Genomic DNA, 20015 nt, shown 5'->3' with positions numbered 1-20015 from the left:
CAAGTTAATAACAACCTTTATAGAGACATGAGTTATCATTATCATTCTTAAAATAACAAGTCAAGCCAAAGTACTCACCTCTAGAGAATTAGATAATATTTCTGTGAACTTCAGTACCTACCATGACACTGAAGTGAAGCCCAGTAATCTCTTTTGCCTATTTCAAAGATTTGGATACCTCTTCTGAACATTTGCTTGAAACCTGAACTGACCTCTGATTCGAGTATGGCCCATCTCTTACGAAGGTTGCCACTGACTGACCTGAAGCCAGCTTTCCCCAAGCTGTCACACTTCTCTCCCAACAAGTTAACCTCCAGTGTTGATTCCAGCTACAGTGACCAATCATCCAGGTTCTCCTGGGTCTGAAAGATTTCCTGAAATATGGGAACCTCAGGAGTAGAACCAGAAAATTCTGGGCAAACCAGGACAAGTTGGTTATCCTCACAAAAGCCCATTCCCAATTCCACAAAAAAAACAAAAAAACAAAAAGATAATATAAGCCAAAATTCTACTGTAGTCTTCAGCGTATTAGAAGACAGAATTAGTAAAACAAAACAACAAAAAATTCTCATAACTAGACATTACAAATAATCGTTCCAAGAATCCCCACCAAACTATTCCAACATAACTGCCTGTGAACTTCTCTATCCTTAGTTCCCAGCATCCTGCCATGTTATATTTAGCTCCTACTCATATGAGTCTCCTTCAGCATGACTATCCTGCTCAGAATTCAGGACCAGGACTCCCTCAAGGACTCCATAAGAAGTTAAAATGGAGAGTTTTTCATTTTGAAAGGGAACAAACTTCAGAGATGTGGCTCCATTTCTTAGTAGGAAAAACCTTTATTTATAATGCAGAGTAATTTACCTCCTCACTATACTATATTCCTTCATTTCAGGATGGAATATTGGCTTACCATAGGAAAAGCCCTACTAAACTGTTTAGATTTCTCCCCTAAAACAAAAGAAATAGCTGATCTCAAATCTTCCCCATTTATAGAAACAACAACAACAACAAAATAAAAACTGCTTGTAAATTTAAAATTGTAGGATTTTCCCTTCTCACAATATGTAGTATTTTATATTTTTCAAAGATGGTTGCAATAATACATACCACCCAACAAACTCTATCACAATGTGTCATTGGCAGCTCTTCACCGAGAGGTGGGATCTATGTATCTTCCCCCTTGAATGTGAGTGGGCTTTGGACTACATCCAGAGTGAAGCCTGCTACCTTCTGAGACTGGATCCTAAAGCAACTTGATACCTACCATCCCCAATACAAAAACAAAACAAAACAAACAACAAATATACATCTATATCATATAAATATATATATGTACAAAATAAATATATAAATACATTAAAATAATTTTTAAATGTTGACCAGGTACACATAACAAGCTAAAGAACTTGTTCACATATAGAGGTAGATAGGGATGCAGAATCAATCCTCTCATCATCCTTAATTATTTCTAATGATCGATCAGCTGAAAATTTAATTAAGTCCTCCTTTAATTCTGTTGAAAGTAAAGAATGAGAAATTACCAGACTTGCAGAAAAACATAATTTAACTCATTAGTGTCACTCATCATCTCAACACTGACAACCCTGTTTTAGATAGTCACTTTATTTGGCACTGGAGAATTTCCCTCAAATAAGGAATGACCACTTTACTTACACTTCATCAGCTCTAATTTATTGCTTTTTCTTAATCTTGCAACAGAAGTTTTTATTAACTACTTCAGAAAGAATCCATTAAAAGTGTCAATAATCCTTAGAATATTTGAGTAGTTAAACTAAACTAAGTTTCCACTGAGTATTTTTTTGTCTATTTTATAGTAAAAGACAAGCTGGCTTTTGGCTTTTGGAATTGTGCTCTTTCGGTTCATGCTTCCATTAATTTCTGAATCTGTGTTTTGATTCATGAATTTTTAAGAGGGTGTTGAGAGAAAGAAACCAGAACCTTGCCTGAAACCATGCCATAAATCTAGGGTATTCCACAGTGAAACAGCACCTCTGGGGAAATCTTCTTACTACAAATAATATTAACCTTGAGCTTCAGGAAACGCCATTTTCTACAGTCTTGAGGACAGCAGGTTTAACCACCGTCTATTGCATGTCATAGTAATTCAAAGGGGTATTGCAAAATTTTGCTAGAAATCAGTTCTCAGAGTTGCAGTAAAGACCCACTTGTCCAAAATAATGGGGAAAAAATGTACAGTCATGGTGGTATGAGCCACAAAGAGGGAGGTATTGCTGGTACAATCAGCCTGTCCTCATGGCATTTCAGGCCATGGCCATGCCTAGACAAAGGGAGGGAGAGAGTACCGGTAGGTGGGAAAGAGACAGAAACATTTTGAGCGGGAAGTGGGGAAATGTTAAAAGTTAAGTGAGTTAAGGGGTGCCTGGGTAGTTCAGTCAGTTAAGCAGTTAGGTGTCTACCTTTGGCTCAGGTCATGATCCTAGAGTCTCAGGATCCAGTCCTGCCTCAGGCTCCCTGCTCTGCAGGGAGTCTGTGTCTTCCTCTGCCCCTCCCCTGCACCTGCATCTGCTTGCTCACACACTCTCTCAAGTAAATAAAATCTTAAAAAAAAAAAAAAAAAAAGTTTAGTGATTTACATGAAGAAAGAATTAGGCGCATTATTGTGTTACTTTAAGATTTGAGGTACTGTTGGTCATTGATGTGTCCAAAAGGGCAATAAGTCTCTTTGTCTACAGACAATGTAAATAGAAACTTCTATTCATTGAATTTCTTTTTTGTCTTTTTATATTTATACCTTTGTCCTAGCTTGTTACAGCATTAATCTTGTCAGTAAAAATTCCTGCCCTGACAATATAAATATTTAACATCTCTGAACTTCCATTTCTTTATTTGTAAAATATGGAGATTAATGCCTAATTCGGTACAAGGTAAAAATTAAAATTATGGGTATTAAAACCTACTACAGCCCAAACACACTGTAGGTGTTTGGTAATTGATGAAAACAATGGTCATTATTAGGGTCAACTAGAAATTCGTAGGCAAAATCCCTCATGCAGTACATAACACAAAAAGTTGGAATTCATAAGGAGTTATTATCCCCGGGCAGAGTACTTCTTGTTCAAGTTATTTCAGTTGAACGCATAAGCTACACATGAACCCATGTGTAGGTAAGCATTGTTCGTTGTTGTTGTTGTTGTTTAGCATTGTTCTTTTGTGAGGGGAAAAAAGACAATTCTACTCTCCCACCTTGCCAGTCCTCTACTACGCACATTCCTATACATGGGCAGATCACCAGAACCAGGCCTACATCTCTCACCATGAAGACAGGAGTAATGGTGTGATTAAGGCAAGGTTTAGGAGGAGTCCTGTAAATATAAACCAGGAAAGGTAGGTGGTGAACAGAATTGTGACGATTTCTTCCCTCAAAGGAAACTTGGTTGGGAGTGTAGGAAAGGCCTATCAATAATATTAACAGTTCAGGTCTGAAGAGTTGCTTCAGCTCTAAAACCTAGCACTAAAAATACCACTTGACATTAGTGATCTTTCTGACCATTGGCTTCTAGATACAGGCTCTGTTGAGTTTGGGGAATTTGTCAAATGGTAATATTGTAATTTTGGAGGGTTGATATGAGCTCAAGTTGGAGGACTTTAAGATTCCCATCAATGTCTGCGTGCATTAGGATCAGGTCTTCCAAGTCTGTGTTAATTTTCTAGGGCTGTTGTAACAAAGTGCCACAAACTGGATGGCTTAAGCAACAGAGATTTATTGTCTCACAGTGCTGAAGACTAGAAATCTAACACTAGAAGTTTGTCAGCAGACTTGATCCCTTCTGAAGGTTGTGGGAAAGAATCGATGCTACCAGTCTCTCCTAGCTTCTGATGGTTTGCTGACAATCTATGGCCTTTTCTGAATTGTACCAGAAGCCTCAACCCTATCTCTGCCTTCACTTTCACATGGCATTGTTCTGTGTGCATATCTGTGTCTAAATCTCCCATTTTTAAAAGGGCTCCAATCATAGATTAGCGGCCACACTACTTCAGTATGAACTTATCTAAACTAATTACATGCACAATGACTCTATTCCCTCTAAGGTTACATTCTGAGGCGCCAAGGGTCAGGACTTGAACATATAAATTTTGAGGGTGTAAAATTCAGCCCTCAATAGGATCCTTTTAATTATCATCTGTAGCTGTAGTCTCCTAGACAAACCCGTGTCATTATAGAGAAAGGAGTGAAAGGCCACTGAAATAGGAATATGTGAGTACACTGCAGACAGCCAGCACCAGTTTATTTTTCCGTGGGGTGAACTAGTCAAAATAATAAGGGATTCATTGGAGAAAAGAGTCGCGAGGGTTAGGAGACAATTATTCATGAGTCTTTCTCATTACTCTGTATCTTATGTAAAGTGAACAAACTGAAGAGGGCGTAAATGTTGAGGAGTTTTAACGTGTTAAGGATTTAGAAACATGATTCTGAAGACCTGATGTTAAGTATTTTATGAAGATGGTGAAAAAAGTACCCAAGACAAAGGTAAAATTATTTTTCCATGACTATTTATTTGCAATTGATCCCCAAATATATAATATGGAAAGTCAAAAATAGTGATTTGCCTAAAGAATAAAGGACAGGCGATGAAGTGCTTGGTAGTGAATAATGGAATTGAAGGGACAAAGATTCATCAGGTAATTGGCAGAGTTCAGATAAAAATAGAAACATTTAGTATTATCTTGGGAGAGACCAATAAATTGGAATGAATAATGACCTTTTAAATGAGGAGATTAAATTTGACATTCTATAAAGATACTTGTTACATGGGTATCCGAGAAGGTTCTCCTGGATATGGAATATAGTGAGACTACTTTGCTATTTGGAGTCTAAAACCTATTAATTTTCAGAAACAAATTCTGCTCCTGCAGAGACCATTGGATTGCTCTTAAGAATTGTTTGGCATTGTAGGTTTGGTTTGGCTTTGCATGGTTCCATCAACTCTTCTTTATTTCCCCTCCCCATCTTATCATTATCCAATACATTCAAAGTGGTTGCCTTCAAAGTTAGGGCTATTTAGGCAAAAGTACACGTGGCCAGTTGTCAGTAGTTAGCTATATATCACACCTCACTAAACACGGCTGAATTTCCAATCAAAGCAGTTACTGATTCAGCAGCACTATCAGAAGCCTTTGCCCTGACATGTCAAAGGACACATATGAAGTGACATTTTGTGAAAGAAAAAAATAAATGCATGTATGTTACATAAGCTTGACTCTTGCCTCAAGGAAAAAATTAGATATTAAATGCATATACTGAATTTACAGGTCATCCTAGAAAAGTGGTTGTGTGTGTGCACATGTGTCTGCACTTGTATGTTAAATCAAATGCTTTGATTCTAATAGATCGAATTTTTCTCCAAGAAACAAATCTTGCTCCACAAAAATACCTCACATTATTCTAAAAGCTCTGATCAATCAACATTGTGTTCACACAATGTGGAAGGATTGGCTTCTCTGTTTCTTTTTCAGTGAATCTAATAACAGTTTTGTTTTTCTTATTTTTTTAAATTTTAACTCATTTTTTCTAGTCAGTTGTGGCATAGTATTAGGGCTAGTTTTCAATAACCATTAATCCATTCGCTCAATAAGCATCCTGAGTGAGAGAAAATAGAGTGATTAAAAATATGCGTTTGGACACTAATCTTGACTCCATCATGATCCAACTCTGAAATGTTTCAGTGCCTTGGTTTCCTCAAATGTAATTTAAGAATAACAATACTACCTCTCTCATAGAGAGGTTGCTGTATTAATTGAGACATGCATATTCCCTAGTCTAAAAAGCTATTGCTGGAGCAGTGTGGTGGGAATAAGGAGTTAGGTCAATGCAAGGCTCTAAGGACTGCAGACGGAGTAGATTTCCTTAGAATCAAGAGTATGTTTGGCAGATAAGGACTGACACTGCAGTAAGAGAACAGCACATAAATGCATGCCAATATATAAAATGAGAGCACATTTGGGGAAATTCAATACATTTTCCTGGCTAGAATAAAAGTGAGTCTAAAGAAAGAGTGAAAAAAAAAATAAGCATGGAGAAGGGGTGAGCTCACTTATCTTTAGGCATGTTTTATATACAGTATAATATATGTTGCAATAAGGTTATATTATACTATTTTAACTTTAAACAGCTTACTTATATTGATCACCTGAAACAAATTAAGACTCATCATAAATAACCAAAAAAACATGTTTTTATTTTGCTCCTTTAATGAAGATGATAATGAACAGGTTAACTACTGTTCCTCTTCACTATCTTGCTTTCTGGAAAAATAAGAAAATAGGGTCCAGCAATATCTATTGCAGTTACCATTGTCATGAAATACCTGAAAGTACCTGAAGATTTTGGAATCTCAAACAACTGTGACTTATGAGGGACACACATTGCTTTTCCTCCTCTGGCAGCTGAATCCTCTGTTTCTTGGGGGAATTGCATGGTCACTCACTTGATGTGATTCCAACCACGTGTAAATCCCAACCAACCCAGGTTGGTCAAGCAAGCACCACAGTCCTCTGGAATTAATGATTATTCCAGGAGCAGACACTCGACCCAAGCAGAGCACTTAGTTCTTTTCTGGCAATTAATATGAACCCTGGATGATAGGAGCTCTCCTTCCAATTATACAACTCTGCTGTCTCCAAGGTCAACATTGACACCACATATAGAAAGCCTGCCTGAAGGGAAAAATAGAGAAGAGCAGAGACAAGAGATGGAGAAAAAAAAAATGTCCAGCATAGAATCAAGTCCTAAACCAGCACCAATCATTAGGATTATCAGTTATATTTGCCAATAAACTTACTTTTTGTTAAACCAATTTAATCTGGGCAGCCCTGGTGGCTCAGCAGGTTTAGCGCCGCCTTAAGCCCAGGGCCTGATCCTGGAGACCCAGGATCGAGTCCCACGTTGGGCTCCCTGCATGGAGCCTGCTTCTCCCTCTGCCTATGTTTCTGCAACACTCTCTTTCTCTGTGTGTCTCTCATACATAAATAAATAAATCTTTTAAAAAAAATTAATCAAACTTCTGACCCTAGCAAAAAAAACAATTTAATCGAACTTCTGACCCTAGCAACCCAAAGACAATATAGATGATCTAAAATATGAAAATTTTTATCAGGACAACTGAATAGATAAAATAAAACAGGCATCTCAGAATATTTTATCTGTAGTAGCCCATTTCATGTATCTTATTAAACATATCAATAAAAAGTTCTACTATATACGCTTACTTAAAGGAGTCTTGGGAGAATCCAACAAAGAAAAGCCCCATCCCTAATTGGAATCACCTGTGCTTAGTAAACTCAATAGGAACTCTGATATTTTTCTTTCAGAATTCACCTAAGGCAAGGTGATTAAGGGTAAAGATTTTAAAGCCCTACCACAAAGTCTTGCCACTTACTAGCTATGTGACCCTCACCAAGTCAATTAACCTCTTTGTACCTCGGTTTCCTCTTTCATAAAATGGGTATAATAATTGTTCCTATCTCAGGGCACCTGGGTGTCTCAGTAAGTTAAGCATCTGACTCTTGATTTCAGCTCAGGTCATGACCTCAGGGTTGTGAGATCAAGCCCCATGTCAGGCTCTGAACTCAGTGGGAAGTCTGCTTGAAATTCTCTCTCTGTCTCTCTCTCTCTCTCTCTCTCTCAAAACAAACAAATAATAATCATTCCTTTTTCAGAAGGCTATTATAAAGATTAAACAAGTTAGTATACATAAGATTCTTAGAGCAGGGCTGGGCATATAATAAACAAAATGTTTAAAAAGAAGATGATGCTACTTGTTAAGCTGTGGTATAGAACTGCAATGCACTTTTTAAATGAATACAAAGAATAGTCTTCATAAAATTAATATATTCACTAACATTCCTGTTGAATGGTGAATTTTAGATTAATGAAGTTTATATATCTCTGTTTCTGACTCTTTCAATTATTACCTGTTTTGTATACTTTTTTGTTACTGAGGTAGTCCAAAAATTAGCATCTAAATTTGCATACTTAATCTGAATCATTTAACTAAATTGCTTCTAAGAACTTAATTTAAGGCAGACTATAGGAATCGTTAATTCAATTAAGATACAAAAGTCAGTGGAAGTAATTACACTGGTCCTTCCATAGTGAACTCTGGCATGGGAAAATCACTTGGCAAGGCCCTGCCCTATTCTCAACACTGGACAGGGAAGGAGCTACTCACCAAGTTCAGTAAGTAAACAGATATTAGTCCACTGTAGTTAAGCCTTGAGCCATAAATTGTATTTGTAAGTAAATTATAATTGGCAAATTATAGTCCAATTTAGCAGTTTTAATATTTACTAAAAATTTTTTTAAAAAGCAACACAAAACTAAACACTTAAAGAGGCAGAAAACCAGCATTGTCACTTACTAGGTAAGAGACTTTAGTCAAATCATATAATCTCACTGTGTCTCAAGGTCCTTATGAAATAAATACAATCCTCACCCGTAGTCAAAGCAATGACTGCTGTATGGTTCAACAGAAATAATTTTGATCAGCTTTTTTAAAGCTACGTGATGCGATTGCAAACCAGCTCTTCTACGTGACTTAGAATCTTCCAGGCAATTTTAGCGGTGCTAATAAGCAGCTCCGTTGCTCTGACACACACACAGAACTATTTCCATTTCACAATGAGTAAACTGAGACATAACAATGATAAAGAATGGTTCCAAAATGACTCACAGAGCAAGTTAGGAGTCCAGATTCAAATCCAGTTTGAACTGTCATAAAAATGTTGTTTGCCAAAAAAAAAAAAAAAAAAAAGTGTTGTTTGCCTAACCCAGATGCCTTCTCTCGTTTTCTTCAGGCCTCACCACTAATTCCAGCCATGGCTCTGGTGATCAGTTAAGGATTTATTTGACTCACTCATGTTGACGACACCTTGCCTCAAGCAACACCCCCCCCCCCCCCCCCCGCCAGAGCCTTCCAATTCTGTGCCCTTAGAGTCCTGCAGGATCAGCACACACCCAAGTGCAACTGGGGAGTAGTTAACCCCCAATTACCCTCCATCAGTGCAGTATGAGAGCAAAGGGCAAAGGCTTTGTCCTGTGCACCCTCAGGTAGACAGTGCTGGGATAGTCTACACTTCCTGGGAAGGATGGAGCCCTTGGGACCTCAGCCAATGGCCATCTCAGTAACTCAGCTTTGTCTCAGCCTTCCCTGCCTCCCTGTTTGGTGTCACCCTCACTGCTATCATTCTGCCTCCCAAACAACCACGGACACACAAACCCTTTCCTCAGACTCTGCTTTTTTAGGAGATGTCAAATTAAGATATGGATTAACTGAGGAATTATAGATCAAATTTCAACCAAATTAAGAACACTAATACCAGGCACTAATAATAATATAAAAAATGAGCCTTATTATTTTAGGTGTTGTACATAAAACAAAGAAAGACAGACTTGGCAGAAAGGACTCACAGTTCTGGTCACAGGAGAATGGATTTCGCCATTTGGATATTCTTACTCAGGGTGGATGGGATAGTGATGAATATTACAATCATGAGCCTCTTAGGCAAAACTCCATCTCCACCGGGCTTCCTTATTAATGATTTATCTTATTTTTACAGAGAATACTAGCAGACAAGTAGGGCCTCAAAGCATAATTAGATCAAACAAAATATTCTCAACACCTCTACACTCATGTAAGTGCCTCCCTTGCACGTGTTCAGGCTCCCAGCTCCTATTAATTAAAATAAGCCTGCTTGTGATGCATCTCCTCCGAAGTCGACAAAGCAGAGAGAAATGGAGCCAAAGTACAAAGGGACGATTGTTTCTCTTTGCTCATTTAAGATCCAGTTGGTCCATTCGGATTACTTTTCTTAGGAAAAAGTTTGATCAAAGTTAGAAATCAAATTGTGTCTGTGATGGGGTCATTCTGGCCAGCACAGTGGTCCTTCCCTCAGGTCTCTCGTAGGTTTGGGGGCCACCATTCTGAACATCTCCACGTCACTTTCTCCTCTGCTTTCTGAATAAGGAGAGAGCCTTACTGCTGCTCATGGAAATATTCCCACATTTGCTGGACTTCCCTTATCTTAGGCTCCAACATTAAAAAATCACAAGGAGAACCATATGAAATATTCCACATGATGCACTACTATCTCCTATTGTTTAAATTCTTATGAAGGCAAGAGTTTGTGGGGATTCATTATTAAGGTGGTTGCTGCTAAACTATCAATAAAAGTGCTCACTGGCATAAAATTAGGATGTGCTGTTAATCTCCCTGTCATGAGGGTTCCATTTATAAAGCTGGGATGATAAGATCTACTTCACGCAAGATGAAATGAGAAATCTATATAAGCCTCTTGGCCCAAAGTTTGATATATTCTCATTGTTCAAAGTATGTAATAAATATTCAATCCTCTCCTTGATATACAGAAATGAGAGCCTTTTGTTACTCCTGATTCTAGCAATGTGCATAGTATTACTAAAATTGAATAATAATGGCTATCACTTGTACTTATTATTTGTCAGGCACTTTGCAAAGCACTTTTCATGTGCTTTGTCATTTAACTCTATACTCCGTGCATTAGACATACATATCCCACTTTTGCAGATATAGAGAAAAGGAGGCAAGAGATGTACTTAATTTACAAAGAACGCACAGCTAACCAGAATTCAAGCAGATCTAACACAAAAACCCAAACTACTAACCAAGCGGATACTTATAAATATCACTAAATTACCAGTTGGTTAAAGACTTAACACAACTTCCAACGAAAAATAACCCAGTGATAACCACTAGAAGAGCATTCTAATAATACAAGCTGAAAATCCTGTCAAATTAATTAGAAATTCTGTTCTTTCATAGATACTGATTAACAAGTGAAACCCGTTGGTAGGAATGTAAACTGGTACAGCCACTGTATAAATAGTATCAAGTTTCCTAAAAAAAAAAAAAAAGAACTAGAAATACCGTAAAATCCAGTAATTTCACTACTGGGTATTTACCCAAAGAAAAAGAAAACACTAATTTGAGAAGGTATATACACCCCTATGTTTATTGTAGAATTCTTTACAACAGCCAAGATGTGGGCAACCTAAGTGCCAACCTATAAGTGAATGGATAAGGAAAATGTGATACACACACATACATGTACACACATGCAATGGAATATTATGCAGCCATAAAAAAGGATGGGATCATGCCATTTGAGACACATAGATGGACCTAGAGAGGATTATACTAAGCAAAATAAGTCGGACTGAGAAAGACAAATACCCTATATTTCACTCATAAGTGGAATCAAAAAGAAAAAGAATGAATAAACAAAAAAGCAGCACTAAAGGTATAAATACAGAGAACAAACTGATGGTTGCCAGAGGGGAGGGTGGTGGGAGGTTTGGCAAAATAGGAGAAAGGGAAATAGAAGAGGAAGCAGTCTTCCAGTTCTGGACTGAATAAGTCACAGAAGTAAATGGTACAGCCTATAAAGAATGCAGTCAATGATATCAGAATAGCAATTTAACAAGACAGAGGGCAGCTACCCTCGTGGTGAACACAGCACGGTGTATGAACGGCCAAGTCACTAAGTTGTACACTTGAAGCTAATGTAACATAGTGTGTCAATTATACTCAAAAAGGAAAAAATTTAAAATGGATAAATATTGATTACTCAACATGCTTAATCAATACAGATGTTTCATATGTTAGAAAGTTCACAAAATTTCAAGCTCGAAATTAATTATGTCTGGTAGAGAAAAGGGGCAAATGTAGAACTGACTGGTAGGGCATTGAGCGTGATGTTGACTAATAGGATGGTTTCAAATGTGTTCCTATACCCTTTAGCACCACCACCCAGAAATACCCTTTTTAACACAAAGCTGTAAGAAGCTGCTTGCCTGTTTGTTGCGGGGCAGGGGGTGGGTGGGTAGGGTGGAAAAGGGGAGGTTCTATTGGTATGTTTTACCCATTCTGAAATATTCTATTGTTTTTCTAAGTGACATCCTACTGCACTGAAGTCAGTTTATTCCTAAAGAGTGGTTCTCAGCTGTGACCACATACTGTAATTCTCTGGGGAACTTTAATAAATGCCTGGGTCTCATCCTTGGAGACTGCGATTTAATTGGTGTGGAGTGTGATTGGGGCATTGGGAATTTTTTTTTTTTGAAAGAGAGAGAACATGTGTGTATGTGTGTGTGTGTGTGTGTGTGTGAGCAGAGGGTGGGGGGAGAGGGGCAGAGGAGAGAGAGAGAATCTTTAGCAGACTCCACGCTCAGCACAGAGCCTGACACAAGACTGGATCTCACCACCCCGAGGTCACTACCAGAGCGAAATCAAGAGTTGGAGGCTTAATGGAAGAGCCACTCAGGTGCCCGTGGGCATCAGGAATTTTTTTGAAGCTTCCAGATGTGTGCACTGTGCAGCCAACGTTGAGAAGCATCGTCCTAAAGCCTGTTACATTCCACTTACCTTTGTATAGGTTGGCTTTCCCTAAGGAAAATAACATTCTGGTTGACTCAGCTTTACTCTCCAAGTAGATGCGAGGAGCTATGCACTCTGCAGAGCTCCTGCCCTTTTTGCTGCTCTGTGCAACACACCTGCTGCTTACTTGGCCTTGGTCCCAGAGGGGCTTCACAGAGACGTGCACTGCTTTACTTACACGAGATGGAATTGCTTGCGACATTGCTCTGCTCACCAAACGAGCACTCTTCCAATTTACAATGCCAACTAAAGGAGTCAGCTGGTTTTCCTCAGAATAAATTGGATACTAGGGATGAGTCTCCTAAATACAAGGGTCATGCTACAGCAGAGCTCGTTAGCTCCAAACACCTGGGTTTCTCAAAGCCAAGAGATATGTTCTAAAAGTTGAAATTCCACATCTTTGTAATTATCTAATGCACATTCATTGAATCCAAGAGTTGTTAACCTGGTAACCAATAGCCCTATGACAGAAGATATTCATGGTATACTCAAGTTTTAATGACATTGCTTCAGAACCTTGGAACATTTCAAATACATGATGACAATTCAGCATTTCTGCTATCATGTGTACTTGTATATTGTTTCAGAAAGCTGAAATGAAAAAATATATCCTTTCTAATTTCTTCCGGGAGCTGGTTAACAGAAGGAAGTTCTTTTTAGATATTCTAACTGCTATCCACCTATTGAATTACTGCTTTCTAAAGGAAGGTGGTAAATTATCTGGAATAGTTTAAAATAGTATAGGAATTACCTTTTGTCAATTCCCAGCAGTCAAAAATCACCTAGAATACACCTGCATTCAGCACAAGTAGGTGCTTCACTAATGACCTGCAAGACTGCATACCTTAGGGAAATGGGTCTATCAAAAGTAGGAAGCTGGGAAAGAATTTTGCAAGGTTTGGGAGACTGGCATTAGAAATAGGATGGTGTAGGCAAGATTGGTCAATTCATAAACTAGGGAATTACTAGAGTAGTCAGTGGTTCTTCTTTAGAGAATTCCTGAGGAGTTGCTATTGGATCAGATTGCCTGTGGTCTTACCCTTAAATGTAATGGGTCTGAACAAACTGGTGTTATATCCATAACAGACCTCATAGTTTCGCTCAGAAGCAAACTTATCTGTTTTGCAAGGCATGATGCAGTATCCTTCGAGAAGTTGTGGTTTCTGTTTCAATTCTCAGTTCCACTATCACAAACTAGCTGTCAGCAGGGTCATTTTCACTATAAACAGATCAGAGCCTTATAACCATCTAGTCGAGGCCTGATGATTTTTCAATGGTAAATCTTTAATTACATTTCTGATCTCCTCTTTGGATATAGACGTTGTACTTTCCAAAACACTGATGAAAGAGTAAATTAAGTGATTCCTGATGGTATTAATGCTTCAGAAAGGCCTTTCCTGACTAATCTAAAGTAGTCTCATTTCCTAAACCAAGGATCTGAGGTTCAAACGTGAGCACACACTATCCCATTACTCAACTTTATTGTCTATACAGCATTTATCATCATTTGAAAGTATCTTATTTATTCATTTACCTGTCATCTGGAAACCTAAGATCCACACAACAGATGCTCATGACTATGACTGTGATCCCAGGGCATCAATAGGACTTACCACAAAATTGGTGCCCAATAAATATTTGTTAAATGAATACAATATTCATGTAACCTGATCATTTATTAAACAGACTTATTTCAGGGAGTTAATAGACAATCTAAATATACATTTTATATTATCTTTAAATAGTTTTTAGGAAGCTACATTGTCAGTATTATTGAAAAGTATATGGAATATCCTTCCTAAAAATTTTTATTTTCCTTTTTTTGTAGCTACAAAAGAACCAGAGTAATTTGATAAGATCTCATGAAGTTATTGGGGCAAAAAATAATTTCTGGTTCAATAGATTAATCATGAGAAATATATTAAAGTTAGATGGATCTAGCAGCATCACCAAAATAAAATAATTAGAGGTTCATGTGACTACAAAAGTCCATTTATATATTCTGAAGAGTTTCTTCATTAGGAAATATATATACTTTAATAGAAATATTATTTATTATAAATGTGAAATTCTACATCAAAAGAGAAACAAAATATGAGGCTATGCAGCTATTGTTTTCACTTAATTTTTTTTTCATGGACTAAGGAGAATAAAAAGAAAGCAAGCTTTCCTTTCTGTCACTTTCTCTTTTTTAAATTGAAGTATACATTGACATATAATGTTATGTTAGTCTCAGGTGTACAACGCAGTGATTCAACAATTCTATATACTGTACAAGGTCTGTAATAATTTTGTATGGTGACAGGTAGTAACTATACTGAACTTTTTCTCTTAATTCACAAATTAGTTTTTAAATTAGAATTAGCTATCCTGGGGATCCCTGGGTGGCGCAGCGGTTTGGCACCTGCCTTTGGCCCAGGGCGCGATCCTGGAGACCCGGGATCGAATCCCACATCGGGCTCCCGGTGCATGGAGACTGTGTCTCTGCCTCTCTCTCTCTCTCTCTATCATAAATAAATAAAAATTAAAAAAAAAAAAAAGAATTAGCTATCCCAAGGAGGAAGAATATTCTTCTTCCTAGACTTTCAAAATAAGTTGTATTTTTTAACTATTTTTTTAAAATCTCTGGTGAATCTTAATATGTATTTCCCTCCAGTTCACTAATGTGTATGTCTTTTAATATCAACAAACTTGGTGCAAAGTTGGCCCTGAATTTGTTAAAATTGTTAACTTCTAGATAGACACTTCTAGAAATCACCTTTTTCAACAGCTGAAGATTGGTAACAGCTACTGAGAATAACAAATATGTGAACCGGTAATATTACCTGTTGTCTATGACCTAGGTATAAAACCTTCTCTGTAAAATAAAAAATTAAATTAAATTAAATTAAAAATCTTCTCTGTAAAGACTTAATCAACTTTTTCTTAAATATTACATAATTAAGGGTTAGAACATATATACCTCGAAGATATGTCAAATCTCTCTATATACAGATAGAAGCACAGGTTTCAAAATCTGTTTTTAATAATAATTATTAAGTAGATGCAAATTTTAAAGGAGAGCAGCTGCTCCGAGGACTTACCTTCATTTTATGTACCCTGACCGTTATTGGGACAGCCCTATCATTTTGGATGTTGAACATCAGTGTGCTGTAACCACAAATCAGAATCAATAAGCTTCTGTTATGAAAACTTTATTTACATATACATATTGCTGCCACTTGAGTCAGTTAATTGAAATTGCCATACTTTTCCTTCAATGCCATTTGTCTTTAAGAGTTGCAAGTGTAGTCACATTCAAATAGTTTTTATTTTTTAACTACTCAAAATTTGTTTTGTTTTGTTTTGAGAGAGAGAGAATGCAGGTGAGTAAGGAAGCAAGGAGGAGAGGAGGGAGAGAGAAAGAATCTTAATTAAGCAGGCTCCACTCCCAGGGAGCCCTAACACAACCCTGAGATCATGACCTGAGCCAAAATCAAGAGTCAGACGAAACCGAATGAGCCACCCAGGCATGCCAACTACTCAACAATTTATAAAGAAGATTGAACACGAAGATCATTAACAAGTAGGCTACACCCTCTTTCCATTTTACCTGTAATTATAAAATATATTTTCTATGGTATTTTGCCAGTAAAGTGGCCTCACTTAATTACAAAAACAAAACCAAAAACTAAACCAAACCATGTTCATAAATTATCTTTTCCATCACACCCAATTAAAAATATTTAATTAAATTAAATATTAAAAATTAAAAATTAAAATTAAAAATATCACTATGAAAAAAATAAAAATAAAAATATCACTGTGATAGGGAATTTTTTGGTTTGCCTGCTTAGTATTTCTTCTCCCTTCCGTGGTAACAGCACAAAGTTTTTGCCCATGTGTTCTGGTTTGGACTGTTCCACAGCACTCTTCCTTACTTCAGAGTGGCCACATAACCGAGGCGGGCCCAGGGTGTTTCATAAGACTCGAGCAGGAGTGTTAAGAATTTGGCACTCATCTAGAGATATTAAGACTTTCCCCACTGAGAGTCTATCTGGCTGGATGTTAAGTTTGAGCTAGCAGCAATCTTCTTCCCGGCCATAAGAGAAAAAAAAAAAAAATCTATTTCTACAATAAAACCTACGCACAAGTAGAAACAAGAATGGAGACAAAAAGCATTCTGATTATTTTAATTTCTTATATCTGAACCATCTCTCTTCAATCCCAGGAATGTGTGCCAACGAATCTTGTTGTTTTCTTTAACTAGTTTGACGTGTGCTTTTAACACTTACAACTTCATGATTCATGACTAACATAGCTTTGAATCCTTTAAACACAGTATGGATTCCAGTTCTCCAGCGCAGTCCTTAATTACATGTGAGCTTCCTTTGTAAATCCCACTCCTTTTTATATTTGAGTATTTTTAAAATTCATGTGCTACTAACATTGTGGGGTAACTATGTTGGAAAAGCTTTACATCCAAACTATTGCAAATTTTAAAGAAAAAAATATATATATTATCCTTAATGTTTAACTAGTTTGTTATTGCTCTTAATTTCATCCCTAGTGTGGACGAAATTTATTTTCTTCTGAATAAAGTAACCAGTTACCATCTTACTATTTGTTTTTGTTATTCTGAATCCTCTGTCACAACTTCTCCATTGTTAGATTTTTATCTATGTTTTTGTACCCAGATCTTCACGATGCGGAACAAATGCAGGACTATTGAAAAACTTTCTTCTGCTGCTTGTCTCCTTCCAAGCATCACTTCCAGTCCTTTATCTGGGTCCCTTCATCTCCATGGAACCCTTAAACCAGGCTGGGCAGAAATATAGTATACCAAGCAAGGAAGACGTGGCAGGAACCAGTGGGTCTGGGTCATTGGCAGGGGAGGATTTAAGCTCCCTAAAGCCCAATCTGAGGAAGGATGAAAAGAGAGTTGCTGGCTGGTTGCCCCTCTTGGGCCCTCTGGTGGGTACAAATGTTCACAGCCAGATTTGACACACTTAAACCTCCCTACCTGGTTATAGTTGGTATGCATTGCTACATGGGCAAGCACTGTGGAGAGATGGCGTGTGAATGATCTCCCAGAAGAAAGGACAAAGGGCTAAGCAAAACTCCTGATTAACTGCACTGAGTCTGCCGGGCTGTATCTCCTGGGCAAGGAAAACAACAGGCCAACAGGGGCTACCCAGCTCTTCTTTTCAAAACAAGATCATTAAGAATGTTTACTGAATGGCCAGGATGCGTTATTTTAGAGTCTCCATATTATGCCCTAAACCAAGTAATGTTGTACCTTGTGACAAATTATTTGGGAAAACCATGAAACTTCAATATTAACGTAGCTCTTCTTTAACCTGCCACAGGAATGCTGATGCAAGCAAAGTAAATTTATGGGATGGTTAATGTTCCTCTCGAGGACTGAGCAGAGAATAAGAGGAGATTTTTACCAAGTCCCTTGCATTTCGTAATTTTCATTACACTGCAAATTGTGCCTCAAGGGGATACCTTTGGATGAGGCTATTTCTGTTTACATTTTACCGTTTTGTTTTTTCAAAGCCCAAGTCTATGGAACAGGGACTAAGAAGACTTGTAGGACGTTGAAGTCAGATACACAGATGAAGCCTTCTGAACTCGACATATTCAGTTTGGCCTAACTGAAGTAACAATCCTGGATCACCAACTAGGAAAAAAACAGAGAAGACGGCCTAGAATATCCCAAGAGAAAGCAAAAATAAAACCACTACAAATGTATACGTTCAATACACCCTTAAATTCAAATTCAGCCTGGAGATTTTCACCTAGATGTTCCTGAAGTTATGATATAGGATTTTCTTATCTTCCACTTGTCACTGTATTTTTTAGGATGGCACTCACCACTTAGAACCTGCATTCTTTGTACGGATGATAGTTGCTAGGCCACTGGAAAACTAAAATGCACAACCCTTGAAGAAAAAAGAAATAGGTGATAGACATAATGTAAAGGAAAAGAAAAAAAACAACTGTCTGTGACTATATATCTGATTCAGTTGAATGAATGAGAATCAGAGTTTTAACAACTGAGATTGTGCCCACCTACAAGACACAGTTTAGCTACTTTCTTGAAAATAACCTGTCTCTCCAGTTGGCCAAACAGTTAATTTGCTTTTAAAAGAGAGATTTCTCCATTTTAAGGTTGAACTAATTGCTTGTTTGGCTGAACTATTTTGGTTTAAAATGATCAAATTAAAACTATATGTACCAAGTTGTTGTTTGAACTGCTTTATAATCCAAGCACTTCACCCATGCTCCTAGGACAATGGCTAAAATGGGTGGGTCCCCATAAACCCTTGTTCAGTATCAGCACAGAGACTTCATATTTCATCAAACAGTGCCTGGCCAGTAACATGACCCATTCCAAATATTAGTGAGGAATAAAAACATCAAAACGTATTTTAAGTCCTGCAATATGATAGACCATATTTAATTACAGTGTCATACTTATAATATCCAAATAGTTTCAAAATAGCAATCACTTAGTTTTTCATTATTATCAAGTCATTAAGAATGAGAGAGAAATTATTACAGGGCACTTTCAGTAAGGAGACCAGGAGCCCCTTTAAAATGAGTATGTATACGTCAGGCCTAATAGGAATCACTCAGGAGATGATTCTGTTCACAATGAGCTCACGCTAGGCTAGTGCTTGAGACAGTGCTGCACAGCCTTATTGTCTAGCCTGCCTGGTTTAGACTATTTAAATGTTTTTAGCACTTTCATTGGTGACTTTTGAAAATAAGAAAAAGGTATTTATAGCAAGAAACCTTAACATCTTAAATTTTACCATATATTTCTCTAATAAATTTGAAGTAAATTATAGCTGTATAGTTTATAGCTTTGTGTTAATTTCCTATCTTTCCTCAAAAAAAAAAAAAAAAAAAAAGCTTCAGTCATGAAAGGTTAGAGAAATGACTTTGTCTGGTTCTGGGTTCCTTTTATCTTTCGTTCTACCTTTGAAACATAGTGCCCTCTTCTGGAGAACCCTAACTGGATCATAACAGCTGAGCCATTTTCTTCCCATCAATTCAGAGAAATTCCAATCTCTCTCAGATATCAGAGTTTAGGTTATTTGCTTCCACCACAAAGTGTTTATCAATTGTCCAAGAACTTCTTTATCGGTTTCTGCCCCTATTACACAAATCTGTGCAATTAAGACGTTTTCTTTAGATAAAAACGATCCTACTCAACCCATTGAAGCTGATGCCCTTCCTCTGTCACCAGCAGGAAAAAGCAGATGATGATTCTGATGACCAAGCAGATGTCAATAAAAGGAAAAGTCATATTTAGCAAGATAAATTTAAACATAAAACTTTAGGAACATGCTGATTACCTCCAAAACACTGCCCTATAAAACATGTGCAGAAAACTCAATCTCTTCAACAGTGTCACATTTATTTGCATATTGATTTGAAGAATTTAAATAATCAGAAACTCTGGAGCTAAGGAAGCAAAACAGGGATTGCTATGATCCTGCTTTGTGTCAAGAATGTGGTTTAAGTTAAAGGAGGTGGAAGTAAGAGTCAGACCTGAACCTCTGA

General features: G+C 37.3%; 1 long non-coding RNA gene across 2 annotated transcripts in view; it reads left to right on the top strand.

The window, feature by feature from the left end:
- The window catches only part of LOC144292665 (uncharacterized), a 31716-nt gene extending 12889 nt beyond the window's left edge, over positions 1–18827 (top strand). The window contains exons 3-4 of one of the 2 annotated variants that reach the window (XR_013360021.1): positions 17135–17411; positions 18000–18827. This is a non-coding gene — a long non-coding RNA (uncharacterized LOC144292665). Of the gene's footprint in view, positions 1–17134 lie in introns of both variants that reach the window. The other variant, XR_013360020.1, reaches the window with a different exon arrangement.
- Positions 18828–20015: the final 1188 nt, after the last annotated feature.

The sequence above is a fragment of the Canis aureus genome, chromosome 2 (genome assembly GCF_053574225.1).
Source record: "Canis aureus isolate CA01 chromosome 2, VMU_Caureus_v.1.0, whole genome shotgun sequence".
NCBI lineage: Eukaryota > Metazoa > Chordata > Mammalia > Carnivora > Canidae > Canis > Canis aureus.
Note: the sequence above shows the minus strand (reverse complement) of the source record. Positions and strands in the feature narration are given on the sequence as shown.